The following is a 20,032-nucleotide window of genomic DNA, read 5'->3' as shown; positions in this document are numbered from 1 at the left end:
CGGACCGTGTGACAGATAAAGTCTATTCCACAGGCACGGACCCTGTGAAAGATAGAGTCTATTCCCACAGCCATGGACAGTGTGAAAGATAAAGTCTATCCCACAACCACGGACCGTGTGAAAGGTAAAGTCTGTCCTAGAGGCACGGACCGTGTGAAAGATAAAGTCTATCCCACAGGCACATACCGTGTGAAAGATAAAGTCTATCCCACAACCACGGACCGTGTGAAAGGTAAAGTCTGTCCTAGAGGCACGGACCGTGTGAAAGATAAAATCTATCCCACAGCCATATACCGTGTGAAAGATAGAGTCTAATCCCACAGCCACGGACCATGTGAAAGATAGAGTCTATCCCACAGCCACGGACCGGGTGAATGATAGAGTCTATCCCTCAGGCACGGACCATGTGAAAGATAAAGTCTATCCCACAGGCACAAACCGTGTGAAAGATAAAGTCTATCCCACAGGCACGGACCGTGTTAAAGACAAAGTCTGTCCTAGAGGCACGGACCATGTGAAAGATAAAGTTTACCCCACAGCCACGGACCGTGTGAAAGATAAAGACTACCCAACAGGCACGTACCGTTTGAAAGATAGTCTATCCCACAACCACGGACTTTGTGAAAAAGTCTATCCCTCAGGCACGGACCGTGTGAAAGACAAAGTCTGTCCTAGAGGCACGGACCATGTGAAAAATAAAGTTTACCCCCCAGCCACAGACCGTGTGAAAGATAAAGTCTACCCCGCAGCCACGGGCCGAGTGAAAGACAAAGTCTATCCCACAGGCACGGACCGTGTGAAAGAGAAAGTCTATCCCACAGGAACGGGCCATATGAAAGATAAAGTCTACTCCACAGCCACGGGCCGTGTGAAAGATAAACTCTATCCAACAGGCATGGGCCATGTGAAAGATAAAGTCTACCCCATTGCCACGGGCCATTTGAAAGATAAAGTCAACCCCCCAGCCACGGACCGTGTGAAAGATAAAGTCTATCCCACAGCCACGGACCGTGTGAAAGATGAAATCTATCCCACAGCCACATACCGTGTGAAAGATAAAGTCTACCTCACAGCCACGGACCATGTGAAAGATAAAGTTTACCCCACAGCCATGGACCGTGTGAAAGATAGAGTCTAATCCCACAGCAACGGACCATGTGAAAGATAGAGTGTATCCCACAGGCACGGACCATATGAAAGATAGAGTCTATTCCACAGGCACGGACCATGTGAATGATAAAGTCTACCCCACAGCCACGGACCATGTGAAAGATAAAGTCTACCCCACAGCCATGGACCGTGTGAAAGATAGAGTCTAATCCCACAGCCACGGACCATGTGAAAGATAGAGTCTAATCCCACAGCCACGGACCGTGTGAAAGATAGAGTCTATCCCACAGGCACGGACCGTGTGAATGATAAAGTCTATCCCACAGGCACGGACTGTGAGAAAGATAAACTCTATTCCCAGAGCCACGGACCGTGTGAAAGATAAAGTCTATCCCACAGCCACGGACCGTGTGAAAGATAAAGTTTATCCCACAGGCACGGACCGTGTGAAAGATAGAGTCTATTACCACAGCGACAGACCATGTGCAAGATAGAGTCTATCCCACAGGCACGGACCATGTGAAAGATAAAGTCTACCTCACAGGCGCGGACCGTGTGAAAGATAAAATCTATTCCCAGAGCCACGGACTGTGTGAAACATAAAGTCTATTCCCACAGCCACGGACCGTGTGAAAGATAAAGTCTACTACCACAGCCACGGACCGTGTGAAAAATAAAGTCTACCCCACAGGCACGGACCGTGTGAAAGATAAAGTCTATCCAACAGCCATGGACCCTGTGAAAGATAGAGTCTATTCCCGCAGCCACGGACTGTGTGAATGATAGAGGCTATCCCACAGCCACGGGCCATGTGAAAGATAAAGTCTACCCCACAGCCACGGACCATGTGAAAGATAAAGTCTATCCCACAGCCACGGACCATGTGAAAGATAAAGTCTACCCCACAGCCACGGACCATGTGAAAGATAAAGTCTCTTCCCAGAGCCACGGACCTTGTGAAACATAAAGTCTATTCCAACAGACATGGACCGTATGAACGATAAAGTCTACTTCCACAGCCTGGGACCGTGTGAAAGATAAAGTCTACCCCACAGACACGGAAAGTGTGAAAGATAAAGTCTATCCCACAGGCACGGACCGTGTGAAAGATAAAGTCTACCCCACATCCACGGACTGTGTGAAAGATAAAGTTTATCCGACAGGCACGGACCGTGTTAAAGATAGAGTCTATCCGACAAGCACGGAGCGTGTGAAAGATAGAGTCTATTCGCACAGCCACGGACCGTGTGAAAGATAAAGTCTATCCCACAGCAATGGACCATGTGAAAGATAAAGTCTATCCCACAGTCACGGACCATGTGAAAGATAAAGTCTATCCCACAGGAACGGACCGTGTGAAAGATAATGTCTATCCCACAGGCACGGACCGTGTGAAAAAGTCTATCCCACAGCCACGGACCGTGTGAAAGATAAAGTCTATTCCACAGGCACGTACCGTGTGAAAGATAAAATCTATCCCACAGCCACAGACCGTGTGATAGATACAGTCTATCGCACAGCCACGGACCATGTGAAAGATGAATTCTATTCCCAGAGTCACGGACCTTGTGAAAAAAAAAGTCTATTCCCACAGCCACGGACCGTGTGAAACATAAAGACTACTCCCACAGCCACGGACCATGTGAAAGATAAAGTCTACCCCACAGCCAAGGTCCGTGTGAAAAAGTCTATCACACAGGCACGGACCGTGTGAAAGATAAAGTCTATCCCACAGCCACGGACCGTGTGAAAGATAAAGTCTACCCTGAAGCCACGGGCCGTGTGAAAGACAAAGTCTATCCCATAGGCACGGACCGTGTGAAAGATAAAGTCTATCCTACAGGAACGGGCCATATGAAAGAAATGTCTACCCCACAGCCACGGGCCGTGTGAAAGATAAAGTCTACCCCACAGGCACGGGCCGTGTGAAAGATAAAGTCTACCCCACTGCCACAGGCCGTGTGAAAGATAGAGTCTATCCCACAGCCACGGACCATGTAAACGATGAAGTCTATCCAACAGCCTCGGACCGTGTGAAACATAAAGTTTATTCCCACAGCCATGGACCGTGTGAAAGAAAAACTCTATTACCTAGCAACGTATCGTGTGAAAGATAAAGTCTACCCCACAGCCACGGACCGTGTGCAACATAAAGTCTATCCCACAGGAACGGGCCGTATGAAAGATAAAGTCTACCCCACAGCCATGTGCCGTGTGAAAGATAAAGTCTACCCCATGGGCACGGGCCGTGTGAAAGATAAAGTCTACCCCACTGCCACAGGCCGTGTGAAAGATAAAGTCTACCCCCGAGCCATGGACCGTGTGAAAGATAAAATCTATCCCCACAGCCACATACCGTGTGAAAGATAAAGTCTACCCCACAGCCACGGACCATGTGAAAGATAAATCTATCCCAAACCACGGACGTGTGAAAGATAAATCTATCCACAGCCACGGACCGTGTGAAAGATAAAGTCTATCAACCAGCCACGGACCGTGTGAAAATTAAAGTTTACCCCACAGCCACGGACAGTGTGAAAGATAAAGTCTACCCCACAGCATGGACCATGAGAAAGATAAAGTCTATCCCACAGCCACGGACCGTGTGAAAGATAAAGTCAACCCAACAGCCACGGACCGTGAGTCAGATAAAGTCTTCCCCACAGACACGGACCTTGTGAAAGATAAAGTCTATCAAACACCACGGACCATGTGAAAGATAAAGGTTACCCCACAGCCACGGACCGAGTGAAAGATAAAGTCTACCCCACAGGCACGGGCCGTGTGAAAGATAAAGTCTATCCCACAGACACGGACTGTGTGAAAGATAAAGTCTGCCCCACGGCAACGGACCGTGTGAAAGATGATGTCTATCCCACAGCCATGGACCGTATGAAAGATAGAGTCTATTCCCACAGCCACGGACCGTGTGAAAGATAAAGTCTACCCCACAGCCACGGACCATGTGAAAGATAGAGTCTTCCCACAGCCACGGACCGTGTGAAAGATAAAGTCTAATCCACAACCACGGACCGTGTGAAAGATAAAGTCTACCCACAGCCACGACCGTGTGAAAGATAAAGTCTACCCCACAGCCACGGACCATGTGAAAGATAAAGTCTACCCACAGCCACGGACCGTGTGAAAGATAGAGTCTTTCCCACAGGCACGGACCGTCTGAAAGATAAAGTCTACCCCACAGCCACGGACCGTGTGAAAGATAGAGTCTTTCCCACAGGCACGGGGACCGTGTGAAAATTAAAGTCTAACGCCACGGACCATGTGAAAGATGGCCGTAAGATAAAGTCTATCCCACAGCCACGGACCGGGACCGTGTGAATGATAAAGTCTATCCCACAGGCACGGACCGTGTGAAAGATAAAGTCGATCCCACAGCCACGGACCATGTGAATGATAAAGTCTATCCCACAGGCACGGACCGTGTGAAAGATAAAGTCTACCCCACAGCCATGGACCGTGGGAAAAATAAAGTGTATCCCACAGGCACGGACAGTCTGAATGATACAGTCTGTTCCCACAGCCATGGACCGTGTGAAAGATTAAGTCTACCCCACAGCTACGGACCGTGTGAAAGGTAAAGTCTACCCCACAGCCACGGACCGTGTGAAAGGTAAAGTCTACCCCACAGCCACGGACATTGTGAAAGGTAAAGTCTACCCCACAGCCACGGACCGTGTGAAAGATAAAGTCTACCCCACAGCCACGGACCGTGTGAAAGATAAAGTCTACCTCACATCCAAGGACCGTGTGAAAGATAAAGTCTACCCCACAGCCACGGACCGTGTGAAAGATAAAGTGTACCTCGCAGCAACGGGCCGTGTGAAAGATAAAGTGTACCCCACAGCCACGGACCTTGTGAAAGATAAAGTCTACCCCACAGCCAGGGACCGTGTGAAAGATACAGTCTATTCCCACAGCCACAGACCATGTGCAAGATAGAGTCTATACCTCAGGCACGGACCGTGTGAAAGATAAAGTCTACCCCACAGCCACGGACAGTGTGAATGATAGAGTCTGTTACCACAGCCACGGACCGTGTGAAAGATTAAGTCTACCCCACAGCCACGGACCATGTGAAAGATAAAGTCTATCCCACAGGAACGGACCGTGCGAAAGAAAAAGACTATTTCTAGAGCCACGGACCGTGTGAAACATAAAGTCTATTCCTACATCCACGGACCATGTGAAAGATAAAGTCTACTCACACAGCCACGGACCATGTGAAAGATAGAGTCTATTCCCACAGCCACGGACCTTGTGAAAGATAGGGGCTATCCCACAGCCACGGACCATGTGAAAGACAGAGTCTATCCCACAGGCATGGACTCTGTGAAAGATAAAGTCTATTCACACAGCCACGGACCGTGTGAAAGATAAAGTCTAACACACAGCCATTGACTGTGTGAAAGATAGGGTCTATTCCCACAGCGACAGACCATGTGCAAGATAAAGTCTATCCCTCAGGCACGACCGTGTGAAAGATAAAGTCTACCCCACAGGCACGGACCGTGTGAAAGATGAAGTCTATTCCCAGAGCCACGGACAGTGTGAAATATAAAGTCTATTCCCACAGCCACGGACCGTGTGAAAGATAAAGTCTACTACCACAGCAACGGACCGTGTGAAAAATAAAGTCTACCCCACAGCCAAGGACCGTGTGAAAGATAAAGTCTATGCCACAGCCATGGACCGTATGAAAGATAGAGTCTATTCCAACAGCCACGGACTTGTGAAAAATAGAGGCTATCCCACAGCCATGGACCATGTAAAAGATAAAGTCTACCCCACAGCCACGGACCATGTGAAAGATAAAGTCTATCCCACAGCCACGGACCATGTGAAAGAAAAAGTCTACCCCACAGCCACGGACCATGTGAAAGATAAAGTCTCTTCCCAGAGCCACGGACCTTGTGAAACATAAAGTCTATTCCCACAGACATGGACCGTATAAATGATAAAGTCTACTCCCACAACCTGGGACCGTGTGAAAGATAAAGTCTACCCCACAGACACGGACCGTGTGAAAGTTAAAGTCTATCCCACAGACACGGACCGTTTGAAAGATAAAGTCTATCCCACAGGCACGGACCGTGTGAAAGATAAAGTCTACCCAACAGCCACGGACCGTGTGACAGATAAAGTCTATTCCACAGGCACGGACCCTGTGAAAGATAGAGTCTATTCCCACAGCCATGGACAGTGTGAAAGATAAAGTCTATCCCACAACCACGGACCGTGTGAAAGGTAAAGTCTGTCCTAGAGGCATGGACCGTGTGAAACATAAAGTTTATTCCCACAGCCATGGACCGTGTGAAAGAAAAACTCTATTACCTAGCAACGTATCGTGTGAAAGATAAAGTCTACCCCACAGCCACGGACCGTGTGAAAGATGAAATCTATCCCACAGGCACGAATCGTGTGAAAGATAAAGTCTATTCCACAGCAACGGATCGTGTGAAAAAGTCGATCCCACAGCCACGGACCGTGTGAAACATAAAGTCTATCCCACAGGCACGGACCGTGTGAAAGATAAAGTCTATCCCACAGGCACGGACCATGTGAAAAAGTCTATCCCTCAGGTGTGGACCGTGTGAAAGATAAAGTCTATCCCACAGGCACGGACCGTGTGAAAGATAAAGTCTACCCCACAGCCACGGACAGTGTGAACGATAAAGTCTATCCCACAGGCACGGACAGTTTGAAAGATAGAGTCTGTTCCCACAGCCATGGACCGTGTGAAAGATAAAGTCTACCCCACAGCCACTGACCGTGTGAAAGATAAAATCTATCCCAAAGCCACATACCGTGTGAAAGATAAAATCTATCCCAAAGCCACATACCGTGTGAAAGATACAGTCTACCCCACAGCCAAAGACCATGTGAAATATAAAGTCTAACCCACAGCCATGGTCCGTGTGAAAGATAGAGTCTAATCCCACAGCCACGGACCATGTGAAAGATAGAGTCTATCCCACAGCCACGGACCGTGTGAAAGATAGAGTCTATCCCACAGGCACGGAATATGTGAAAGATAAAGTCTATGCCACAGGCACGGACCGTGTGAAAGATAAAGTGTATCCCACAGGCTCGGACCGTGTGAAAGATAAAGTCTGCCCCACAGCCATGGGCCGTGTGAAAGATAAAGTCTATCCCACAGCCACGGACCGTGTGAAAGGTAAAGTCTACCCCACAGCCACGGACCATGTGAAAGATAAAGTCTACCCCACAGCCACGGATCGTGTGAAAGATAAAGTCTATCCCACAGCCACGGAACGTGTGAAAGGTAAAGTGTATCCCACAGCCACGGACCGTGTGAAAGATAAAGTCTATCCCACAGGACCGTGTGACGGCCACCGTGTGAAAGATAAAGTCTATCCCACAGCCACGGACCGTGTGAAAGATAAAGTCTACTCCCACACGAACCACGCCTCGGACCGTGTGAAAGATAAAGTCTACCCCACAGCCACGGACCGTGTGAAAGATAAAGTCTATCCCACAGGCACGGACCGTGTGAAAAAGTGTATCACACAGCCACTTAACGTGTGAGAGATAAACTCTATACCAGAGCCACGGACCATGTGAAAGATAAAGTCTATCCCACAGGCACGGACCGTGTGAAAGATAAAGTCTTCCCCACAGCCGCGGACTGTATGAAAGATAAATTCTACCACACAGCCACGGACCGTGTGAAAGATAGAGTCTATCCCACAGCCATGGACCATGTGAAAGATAGAGTTTATCCCAGAGCCACGGACCGTGTGAAAGATAGAGTCTATCACACAGGAACGGACTGTGTGAAAGATAAAGTCTATCCCACAGGCACGGACAATGTGAAAGATAAAGTCTATCCCACAGGCACGGACCGTGTGAAGGATAAAGTCTATACCACAGCCACGGACCATGTGAAAGATAGAGTCTATCCCACAGCCACGGACCCTGTGATAGATAGAGTCTATCCCACAGCCACGGACCATGTGAATGATAAAGTCTATCCCACAGGCACGGACCGTGTGAAAGATAAAGTCTATCCCACAGGCACGGACCGTGTCAAAAAGTCTATCCTACAGGCATGGACCATGTGAAAGATAAAGTCTACCCCAAAGCAACGGACCGTGTGAAAGATAAAGTCTATCAAACAGCCATGGACCGTGTGAAAGATAGAGTCTATCCCACAGCCACGGACCGTGTGAAAGATAGAGTCTATCCCACAGCCACGGACCGTGTGAAAGATAGAGTCTACCCCACAGCCATGGACCGTGTGAAAGATAGAGTTTATCCCAGAGCCATGGACCGTGTGAAATATAGAGTCTATCACACAGGCACGGACTGTGTGAAAGATAAAGTCTATCCCACAGGCACGGACAATGTGAAAGATAAATTCTATCCCACAGACACGGACCGTGTGAAGGATAAAGTCTATACCACAGCCACGGACCATGTGAAAGATAGAGTCTATCCCACAACCACGGACCGTGTGAAAGATAAAGTCTACCCCACAGCCACGGACCGTGTGAAAGATAAAGTCTACCCGAAAGCCACGGACCGTTTGAAAGATAAAGTCTACCCACAGCCACGGACCGTGTGAAAGATAAAGTCTACCCGAAAGCCACGGACTGTGTGAAAGATAAAGTCTATCCCACAGGCACGAGCCGTGTGAAAGATAAAGTCTGCCCCACAGCCACGGACCGTGTGAAAGATAAAGTCTAATCCACAGTTATGGGCCGTGTGAAACATAAACTCTACCCCACGGCCACGGGCCGTGTGAAAGATAAAGTCTACCTCACAGCCACGGACCGTGTGAAAGATAAGGTCTATTCCCACAGGCACGGACCTTGTGAAAGATAAAGTCTATCCCACAGGCACGGACCATGTGAAAGATAAAGTCTATCTGACAGCCATGGACCGTGTGAAAGATAAAGTCTATCCCACAGGCACGGACCGTTTGAAAGATAAAGTCTATCCCACAGCCATGGACCGTGTGAAAGATAGAGTCTATTCCCACAGCCACGGATCATGTGAAAGAAAAAGTCTATCACACAGCCACGGACCGTGTGAAAGATAGAGTCTTTCCCACAGGCACGGACCGTGATAAAGATAAAGTCTACCCCACAGCCACGGACCATGTTGAAGATAAAGTCTAATCCACAGCCACGGGCCGTGTGAAAGATAAACTCTACTCCACAGCCACGGGCCGTGTGAAAGATAAAGTATACCCCACAGCCACAGACCGTGTGAAAGATAAAGTCTACCCCACATCCACGGACCGTGTGAAAAATAATGTCTACGCCAGAGGCACGGACCGTGTGAAAGATAAAGTCTACCCCACAGCCACGGGCCGTGTGAAAGATAAAGTCTTTCCCACAGGCACGGACCGGTAAAAGATAAACTCTATCCCACAGCCACGGACCGTGTGAAAAAATCAATCCCACAGCCACGGACCGTGTGAAACATAAAGTCTATCCCACAGGCACGGACCGTGTGAAAGATAAAGTCTATCCCACAGCCACAGACCATGTGAAAAAGTCTATCTCACAGGCATGGACCATGTGAAAGACAAAGTCTACCCCAAAGCCACGGACCGTGTGAAAGACAAAGTCTATCCCACAGCCACGGACCGTGTGAAAGATAAAGTCTATCCCAGAGCCACGGAGCGTGTGAAAGATAAAGTCTATCCGACAATCACAGACCGTGTGAAAGATAATGTCTACCCCACAGGCACGGACCGTGTGAAAGATACAGGCTATTCCCACAGCAATGGACTGTGTGAAACATAAAGTCTACTCCCACAGCCATGGACCGTGTGAAAGATAAAGTCTACTCCAACAGCCACGGACCGTGTGAAAGATAAAGTCTATCCCACAGCCACGGACCGTGTGAAGGATAAAGTCTATCCCACAGGCACGGACCGTGTGAAAGATAAAATCTATCCCACAGCCACGGACCATGTGAAAGATAAAGTCTATCCCACAGCCACGGACCGTGTGAAAGATAAAGTCTATCCCACAAGCACGGACCGTGTGAAAGATGAAGTCTATCCTACAGCCACGGACCGTGTGAAAGATAAAGTCTATCCCACAGGCACGGACCGTGTGAAAGATAAAGTCTACCCCACAGCCATGGACTGTGTGAAAGATAAAGTCTATCCCACAGCGACGGACCGTGTGAAAGATAAAGTCTATCCCACAGGCACGGACCGTGTGAAAGATAAAGTCTACCCCACAGCAACGGATCATGTGAAAGATAAAGTCTATTCCCAGAGCCACGGACCTTGTGAAACATAAAGTCTATTCCCACAGCCACAGACCGTGTGAAAGATAAAGCTATCCCACAGCCACGCACCGTATGAAAGACAAGTCTACCCACACATGGACCTGTGAAAGAGTCTATCCCACAGCCACGGACCGTGTGAAAGATAGAGTCTATTCCCACAGCCATGGACCATGTGAAAGATAGAGTTTATCCCAGAGCCACGGACCGTGTGAAAGATAGAGTCTATCACACAGGCATGGACTGTGTGAAAGATAAAGTCTATCCCGCAGGCACGGACAATGTGAAAGATAAAGTCTATCCCACAGGCACGGACCGTGTGAAGTATAAAGTCTATACCACAGCCACGGATCATGTGAAAGATAGAGTCTATCCCACAGTCACGGACCCTGTGATAGATAGAGTCTATCCCACAGGCACGGACTATGTGAAAGACAAAGTCTATTCCCACAGCCACGGACCATGTAAAACATAAAGTCTATTCCCACAGCCACGGACCGTGTGAAAGATAAGGTCTATCCCACAGGCACGGACCGTGTGAAAGATAAAGTCTATCCCACAGCCACGGACCATGTGAATGATAAAGTCTATCCCACAGGCACAGACCATGTGAAAAAGTCTATCCTACAGGCATGGACCATGTGAAAGATAAAGTCTACCCCAAAGCAACGGACCGTATGAAAGATAAAGTCTATCAACCATCCATGGACCGTGTAAAAGATAGAGTCTATCCCACAGCCACGGACCGTGTGAAAGATAGAGTCTATCCCACAGCCACGGACCGTGTGAAAGATAGAGTCTATCCCACAGCCACAGACCGTGTGAAAGATAAAGACTATCCCACAGGCACGGACCGTGTGAAAAAGTCTATCACACAGCCAATTAACGTGTGAAAGATAAACTCTATACCAGAGCCATGGACCATTTGAAAGATAAAGTCCATCCCATAGGCACGGACCGTGTGAAAGATAAAGTCTTCCCCACAGCCGCGGACTGTATGAAAGATAAATTCTACCACACAGCCACGGACCGTGTGAAAGATAAAGTGTATCCCACAGCCATGGACCGTGTGAAAGATAAAGTCTATCCCACAGGCACGGACAATGTGAAAGATAAAGTCTATCCCACAGCCTCGGACCGTGTGAAAAAGTCAATCCCACAGCCACGGACCATGTGAATGATAAAGTCTTTCCCACAGGCACGGACCGTGTGAAAGATAAAGTCTATCCCACAGGGACGGACCGTGTGAAAGATAACGTCTATCCCACAGCCACGGACCGTGTGAAAGATAAAGTCTATCCCACAGGCACGGACCGTGTGAAAGATAAAATCAATCCCACAGCCACGGACCATGTGAATGATAAAGTCTATCCCACAGGCACGGACCGTGTGAAAGATAAAGTCTATCCCACAGGCACGGACCGTGTGAAAAAGTCTATCCTACAGGCATGGACCATGTGAAAGATAAATCTACCCCAAAGCCACGGACCGTGTGAAAGATAAATTCTATCACACAGCCATGGACCCTGTGAAAGATAGAGTCTATCCCACAGCCACAGACCGTGTGAAAGATAGAGTCTATCCCACAGCCACGGACCGTGTGAAAGATAGAGTCTACCCCACAGCCATGGACCGTATGAAAGATAGAGTCTACTCCAACAGCCATGGACCATGTGAAAGATAGAGTTTATCCCAGAGCCACGGACCGTGTGAAAGATAGAGTCTATCACACAGGCACGGACTGTGTGAAAGATAAAGTCTATCCCACAGGCACGGACAATGTGAAAGATAAAGTCTATCCCACAGACACGGACCGTGTGAAGGATAAAGTCTATACCACAGCCACGGACCATGTGTAAGATAGAGTCTCTCCCACAGCGAAGGACCGTGTGCAACATAAAGTCTATCCCACAGGAACGGGCCGTATGAAAGATAAAGTCTACCCCGCAGCCACGTGCCGTGTGAAAGATAAAGTCTACCCCATGGGCACGGGCCGTGTGAAAGATAAAGTCAATCCCACATCCTCGACCCGTGTGAAAGATAAAATCTATCCCACAGACACATACCGTGTGAAAGATAAAGTTTACCCCACAGCCACGGACCATGTGAAAGATAAAGTCTATCCCAAAGCCACGGACCGTGTGAAAGATAAAATCTATCCCACAGCCACGGACCGTGTGAAAGATAAAGTCTATCACACAGCCGTGTGAAAATTAAAGTTTACCCCACAGCCACGGACCGTGTGAACGATAAAGTCTACCCCACAGCCATGGACCGTGTGAAAGATAAAGTCTATCCCACAGGCATGGACCATGAGAAACATAAAGTCTATCCCACAGCCACGGACCGTGTGAAAGATAAAGTCAACCCAACAGCCACGGACCGTGAGTCAGATAAAGTCTTCTCCACAGACACGGACCATGTGAAAGATAAAGTCTATCAAACACCCCGGACCATGTGAAAGATAAAGGTTACCCCACAGCCACGGACCGTGTGAAAGATAGAGTCTACTCCCACAGCCATGGACCATGTGAAAGATAGAGTTTATCCCAGAGCCACGGACCGAGTGAAAAATAGAGTCTATCACACAGGCACGGACTGTGTGAAAGATAAAGTCTATCCCACAGGCACGGACAATGTGAAAGATAAAGTCTATCCCACAGACACGGACCGTGTGAAGGATAAAGTCTATACCACAGCCACGGACCATGTGTAAGATAGAGTCTCTCCCACAGCGAAGGACCGTGTGAAACATAGAGTCTATCCCACAGGCACGGACTATTTGAAAGATAAAGTATACCCCACAGCCACGGATCGTGTGAAAGATAAACTCTATCCCACAGGCATGGACCGCGTGAAAGATAGAGTCTATTCCCACAGCCATGGACCGTGTGAGAGATAAAGTCTAACCCACAGACACGGACCGTGTGAAAGATAAAGTCTACCCCACATCCACGGACCGTGTGAAAGATAATGTCTACCCCACAGGCACGGACCGTGTGAAAAAGTCTATCCTACAGGCATGGACCATGTGAAAGATAAAGTCTACCCCAAAGCCACGGACCATGTGAAAGATAAAGTCTATCACACAGCCATGGACCCTGTGAAAGATAGAGTCTATCCAACAGCCACAGACCGTGTGAAAGATAGAGTCTATCCCACAACCACGGACCGTGTGAAAGATTGAGTCTACGCCACAGCCATGGACCGTGTGAAAGATAGAGTCTACTCCCACAGCCATGGACCATGTGAAAGATAGAGTTTATCCCAGAGCCACGGACCGAGTGAAAAATAGAGTCTATCACACAGGCACGGACTGTGTGAAAGATAAAGTCTATCCCACAGGCACGGACAATGTGAAAGATAAAGTCTACCCACAGCCATGGACCGTGTGAAGGATAAAGTCTATACCACAGCCACGGACCATGTGTAAGATAGAGTCTCTCCCACAGCGACGGACCGTGTGAAACATAGAGTCTATCCCACAGGCACGGACTATTTGAAAGATAAAGTATACCCCACAGCCACGGATCGTGTGAAAGATAAACTCTATCCCACAGGCATGGACCGCGTGAAAGATAGAGTCTATTCCCACAGCCATGGACCGTGTGAGAGATAAAGTCTAACCCACAGCCACGGACCGTGTGCAAGATAAAGTCTAACCCACATCCACGGACCGTGTGAAAGATAATGTCTACCACACAGGCCGTGTGAAAGATAAAGTCTACCCCACAGTGTGAAAAGATAAAGTCTACCCCACAGCCACGGACCGTGTGAAAGATAGAGTCTACCCCACAGGCACGGACCGTGTTAAAGATAGAGTCTATCCCACAGGCACGGACCGTGTGAAAGACAGAGTCTATCCCAAAGCCACGGACCGTGTGAAAGATAAAGTCTAACCCACAGGCACGGAACGTGTGAAAGTTAAAGACTATTCCCACAGCCACCGACCGTGTGAAACATAAAGTATATGACCACAGGAATGGACCGTGTGAAAAATAAAGTCTATTCCCACAGCCACGGACCGTGTGAAAGATAAAGTCTTTCCCACAGGCACGGACCGTGTGAAAGATAAAGTCAATCCCACAGCCACGGACCATGTGAATGATAAAGTCTATCCCACAGGCACAGACCGTGTTAAAGATAAAGTCTATCCCACAGGCACGGACCGTGTGAAAAAGTCTATCCTACAGGCATGGACCATGTGAAAGATAAAGTCTACCCCAAAGCCACGGACCGTGTGAAAGATAAAGTCTATCACACAGCCATGGACCCTGTGAAAGATAGAGTCTATCCCACAGGCACACCGAAAGATAAAGTCTATCCCACAGCCACGGACCATGTGAAAGATAAAGTCCATCCCATAGGCACGGACCGTGTGAAAGATAAAGTCTTCCCCACAGCTGCGGACTGTATGAAAGATAAATTCTACCACACAGCCACGGACCGTGTGAAAGATAAAGTGTATCCCACAGCCATGGACCGTGTGAAAGATAAAGTCTATCCCACAGGCACGGACAATGTGAAAGATAAAGTCTATCCCACAGCCTCGGACCGTGTGAAAAAGTCAATCCCACAGCCACGGACCATGTGAATGATAAAGTCTTTCCCACAGGCACGGACCGTGTGAAAGATAAAGTCTATCCCACAGGGACGGACCGTGTGAAAGATAACGTCTATCCCACAGCCACGGACCGTGTGAATGATAAAGTCTATCCCAGGCAGGGACACGGACCGTGTGAAAGATAAAGTCTACCCCACAGCCACGGACCGTATGAAAGACAAAGTCTATCCAACAGCCTCGGACCGTGTGAAAGATAAAGTCTATCCCATAGGAACGGACCGTGTGAAAGATAAAGACTACCCCACAGCATCGGATTATGTGAAAGATAAAGTCTATTCCCAGAGCCACGAACCTTGTGAAACATAAAGTGTATTCCCACAGCCACAGACCGTGTGAAAGATAAAGTCTACTCCCACAGCCACGGACCGTATGAAAGATAAAGTCTACACCACAGCCACGGACCATGTGAAAGATAAAGTCTATCCCACAGCCACGGAACGTGTGAAAGATAGAGTCTATTCCCACAGCCACGGACCGTGTGAAAAAATCAATCCCACAGCCACGGACCGTGTGAAACATAAAGTCTATCCCACAGCAACGGACCGTGTGAAAGATAAAATCTATCCCACACCCACATATCGTGTGAAAGATAAAGTCTAACCCACAGCCATGGACCGTGTGAAAGATAAAGTCAATCACACAGGCACGGACTGTGTGAAAGATAAAGTATACCCCACAGCCACGGACCGTGTGAAAGATAAACTCTATCCCACAGGCACGGACCGCGTGAAAGATAGAGTCTATTCCCACAGCCATGGACCGTGTGAGAGATAAAGTCTAACCCACAGCCACGGACCGTGTGAAAGATAAAGTCTACCCCACATCCACGGACCGTGTGAAAGATAATATCTACCCCACAGGCACGGACCTTGTGAAAGATAAAGTCTACCCCACAGCCACGGGCCGTGTCAAAGATAAAGTCCACCCCACAGCCACGGACCGTGTGAAAGATAGAGTCTATCCCACAGGCACGGACCGTGTTAAAGATAGATTCTATCCCACAGGCACGGACCGTGTGAAAGACAGAGTCTATCCCAAAGCCACGGACCGTGTGAAAGATAAATCTAACCCACAGGCACGGACCGTGTGAAAGTTAAAGACTATTCCCAAAGCCACCGACCGTGTGAAACATAAAGTATATGACCACAGGAACGGACCGTGTGAAAAAAAAAGTCTATTCCCACAGCCATGGACCGTGTGAAAGATAAAGTCTACACCACAGCCATGGACCGTGTGAAAGATAAAGTCTACCGCACAGCCACTTACCGAGTTAAAGATAAAGTCCACTTCAAAGCCACGGGCCGTGTGAAAGATAAAGTCTACCCCACAGGCACGGGCCGTGTGAAAGATAAAGTCTACACAAAGCCACGGACCTTGTGAAAGTTTAAGTCTACCCACAGCCACGGACCGTGAGAAAGATAAAGTCTACCCCACAGCCAAGGACCGTGTGAAAGATAAAGTCTACCCCACAGCCACGGGCCATGTGAAAGATAGAGTCTATCCCACAGCCACGGACCGTGTGAAAGATAGAGTCTATCCCACAGCCACAGACCGTGTGAAAGATAAAGTCTATCCCACAGGCACGGACCGTGTGAAAAAGTCTATCACACAGCCACTTAACGTGTGAAAGATAAACTCTATACCAGAGCCACGGACCATTTGAAAGATAAAGTCCATCACATAGGCACGGACCGTGTGAAAGATAAAGTCTTCCCCACAGCCGCGGACTGTATGAAAGATAAATTCTACCACACAGCCACGGACCGTGTGAAAGATAAAGTGTATCCCACAGCCATGGACCGTGTGAAAGATAAAGTCTATCCCACAGGCACGGACAATGTGAAAGATAAAGTCTATCCCACAGCCTCGGACCGTGTGAAAAAGTCAATCCCACAGCCACGGACCATGTGAATGATAAAGTCTTTCCCACAGGCACGGACCGTGTGAAAGATAAAGTCTATCCCACAGGGACGGACCGTGTGAAAGATAACGTCTATCCCACAGCCACGGACCGTGTGAAAGATAAAGTCTATCCCACAGGCACGGACCGTGTGAAAGATAAAATCAATCCCACAGCCACGGACCATGTGAATGATAAAGTCTATCCCACAGGCACGGACCGTGTGAAAGATAAAGTCTATCCCACAGGCACGGACCGTGTGAAAAAGTCTATCCTACAGGCATGGACCATGTGAAAGATAAAGTCTACCCCAAAGCCACGGACCGTGTGAAAGATAAAGTCTATCACACAGCCATGGACCCTGTGAAAGATAGAGACTATCCCACAGCCACAGACCGTGTGAAAGATAGAGTCTATACCACAGCCACGGACCGTGTGAAAGATAGAGTCTACCCCACAGCCATGGACAGTGTGAAAGATAGAGTCTACTCCCACAGCCATGGACCATGTGAAAGATAGAGTTTATTCCAGAGCCACGGACCGTGTGAAAGATAGAGTCTATCACACAGGCACGGACTGTGTGAAAGATAGAGTCTATCCCACAGGCACGGACAATGTGAAAGATAAAGTCTATCCCACAGACACGGACCGTGTGAAGGATAAAGTCTATACCACAGCCACGGACCATGTGTAAGATAGAGTCTCTCCCACAGCGAAGGACCGTGTGCAACATAAAGTCTATCCCACAGGAACGGGCCGTATGAAAGATAAAGTCTACCCCGCAGCCACGTGCCGTGTGAAAGATAAAGTCTACCCCATGGGCACGGGCCGTGTGAAAGATAAAGTCAATCCCACATCCTCGACCCGTGTGAAAGATAAAATCTATCCCACAGCCACATACCGTGTTGAAAGATAAAGTTTACCCCACAGCCACGGGCCATGTGAAAGATAAAGTCTATCCCAAAGCCACGGACCGTGTGAAAGATAAAATCTATCCCACAGCCACGGACCGTGTGAAAGATAAAGTCTATCAAACAGCCACGGACCGTGTGAAAATTAAAGTTTACCCCACAGCCACGGACCGTGTGAACGATAAAGTCTACCCCACAGCCATGGACCGTGTGAAAGATAAAGTCTATCCCACAGGCATGGACCATGAGAAAGATAAAGTCTATCCCACAGCCACGGACCGTGTGAAAGATAAAGTCAACCCAACAGCCACGGACCGTGAGTCAGATGAAGTCTTCCCCACAGACACGGACCATGTGAAAGATAAAGTCTATCAAACACCCCGGACCATGTGAAAGATAAAGGTTACCCCACAGCCACGGACCGTGTGAAAGATAGAGTCTACTCCCACAGCCATGGACCATGTGAAAGATAGAGTTTATCCCAGAGCCACGGACCGAGTGAAAAATAGAGTCTATCACACAGGCACGGACTGTGTGAAAGATAAAGTCTATCCCACAGGCACGGAAAATGTGAAAGATAAAGTCTATCCCACAGACACGGACCGTGTGAAGGATAAAGTCTATACCACAGCCACGGACCATGTGTAAGATAGAGTCTCTCCCACAGCGAAGGACCGTGTGAAACATAGAGTCTATCCCACAGGCACGGACTATTTGAAAGATAAAGTATACCCCACAGCCACGGATCGTGTGAAAGATAAACTCTATCCCACAGGCATGGACCGCGTGAAAGATAGAGTCTATTCCCACAGCCATGGACCGTGTGAGAGATAAAGTCTAACCCACAGACACGGACCGTGTGAAAGATAAAGTCTACCCCACATCCACGGACCGTGTGAAAGATAATGTCTACCCCACAGGCACGGACCGTGTGAAAAAGTCTATCCTACAGGCATGGACCATGTGAAAGATAAAGTCTACCCCAAAGCCACGGACCATGTGAAAGATAAAGTCTATCACACAGCCATGGACCCTGTGAAAGATAGAGTCTATCCAACAGCCACAGACCGTGTGAAAGATAGAGTCTATCCCACAACCACGGACCGTGTGAAAGATTGAGTCTACGCCACAGCCATGGACCGTGTGAAAGATAGAGTCTACTCCCACAGCCATGGACCATGTGAAAGATAGAGTTTATCCCAGAGCCACGGACCGAGTGAAAAATAGAGTCTATCACACAGGCACGGACTGTGTGAAAGATAAAGTCTATCCCACAGGCACGGACAATGTGAAAGATAAAGTCTACCCACAGCCACGGACCGTGTGAAGGATAAAGTCTATACCACAGCCACGGACCATGTGTAAGATAGAGTCTCTCCCACAGCGACGGACCGTGTGAAACATAGAGTCTATCCCACAGGCACGGACTATTTGAAAGATAAAGTATACCCCACAGCCACGGACCGTGTGAAAGATAAACTCTATCCCACAGGCACGGACCGCGTGAAAGATAGAGTCTATTCCCACAGCCATGGACCGTGTGAGAGATAAAGTCTAACCCACAGCCACGGACCGTGTGAAAGATAATGTCTACCCCACAGGCACGGACCGTGTGAAAGATAAAGTCTACCCCACAGGCTCGGGCCGTGTGAAAGATAAAGTCTACCCCACAGCCACGGACCGTGTGAAAGATAGAGTCTACCCCACAGGCACGGACCGTGTTAAAGATAGAGTCTATCCCACAGGCACGGACCGTGTGAAAGACAGAGTCTATCCCAAAGCCACGGACCGTGTGAAAGATAAAGTCTAACCCACAGGCACGGAACGTGTGAAAGTTAAAGACTATTCCCACAGCCACCGACCGTGTGAAACATAAAGTATATGACCACAGGAATGGACCGTGTGAAAAATAAAGTCTATTCCCACAGCCACGGACCGTGTGAAAGATAAAGTCTTTCCCACAGGCACGGACCGTGTGAAAGATAAAGTCAATCCCACAGCCACGGATCATGTGAATGATAAAGTCTATCCCACAGGCACAGACCGTGTTAAAGATAAAGTCTATCCCACAGGCACGGACCGTGTGAAAAAGTCTATCCTACAGGCATGGACCATGTGAAAGATAAAGTCTACCCCAAAGCCACGGACCGTGTGAAAGATAGAGTCTATCACACAGCCATGGACCGTGTGAAAGATAGA

The sequence above is a fragment of the Cervus canadensis genome, chromosome 26 (assembly GCF_019320065.1).
Source record: "Cervus canadensis isolate Bull #8, Minnesota chromosome 26, ASM1932006v1, whole genome shotgun sequence".
In the NCBI taxonomy this organism is placed as follows: domain Eukaryota; kingdom Metazoa; phylum Chordata; class Mammalia; order Artiodactyla; family Cervidae; genus Cervus; species Cervus canadensis.
Note: the sequence above shows the minus strand (reverse complement) of the source record.